This window comes from Elephantulus edwardii, unplaced genomic scaffold (assembly GCF_000299155.1).
Source record: "Elephantulus edwardii isolate Elephantulus edwardi_28Jun2011 unplaced genomic scaffold, EleEdw1.0 scaffold00055, whole genome shotgun sequence".
Classification (NCBI taxonomy): Eukaryota; Metazoa; Chordata; class Mammalia; order Macroscelidea; family Macroscelididae; genus Elephantulus; species Elephantulus edwardii.
The window spans coordinates 16586563-16587511 of NW_006399805.1; positions in this window are offsets into that span (position 1 = coordinate 16586563).

Sequence of the window (949 nt, forward strand, 5' to 3'; positions counted from 1 at the left end):
CGATTGGCACAGGACAGGGCAGAGTTTAGGGCTGTTGTACATAGGGTCGCTATGAGTCGCAAGCAACTCGATGGCACATAACAACAACAACAACAGCCATAATTTGTTTGTATTTTATATTGTTCTTCAAGTATGGGGTAAGTAGATATATCCTTTAGAAGATGATGAAATTTAAGGCATAATTTAAAAGACATTTCTATGGAAAACAAGCACCACCCATCATCACAGCACTCACATGGCTAAAAATCTTATCTGGTTTTCTTCCATAGCAGGACAGAGTTAGACACAGCTCCAGACAGGACAAAGCAATAAAGGAAATCTCCATTTAATGACCAACTACTATCAAGCAGATGGAATATGTGAAAAGTTTTCATTCCACAGGAGCAATGACATTATCCAGGATAAGAAAAGTTTTTTATTCAGTCATTAGAATAACATCTCTACCTGTGAATAAAAATTCAAAAGCTCACCCAGATGACAGCCACAGACCATCAAACCCTTCACTGCAAACAGCACAGCCTTAACTACTGCAGTGCTACAGGTGAAATCAAGTTCAGGAGACCACAGGGTCTCAAAAAGATCTTCCACAAGGCAGGTCCTTTCCACTCACTACCCAGGACAGCATGGTGTTCCTACCTCCACTGCCAACTTGCCCCTCTCACCTCTGGAACTCACACCATTACCCTCTAGGGCTAGGGACCACGGACATCGGCGGTGACTGGAAACGGACCAGGAACTCCATCTCTCTTGGAGATGAGAGTAGTAAGTCTACCTTGGAACAATCTTACAACAATTGCTACTAAATCTGAACAGGAATACAGGAGAGCATCCTGCAGCCACAAGAGTCCACACACAGGGGGAGGCTTGGGAGGGGAGAAATGTGCAACAATGAATGAATGGAAATCCAAAGCCTCTGTAAATTTTTACTGAAATTAATAATAAATTTAAA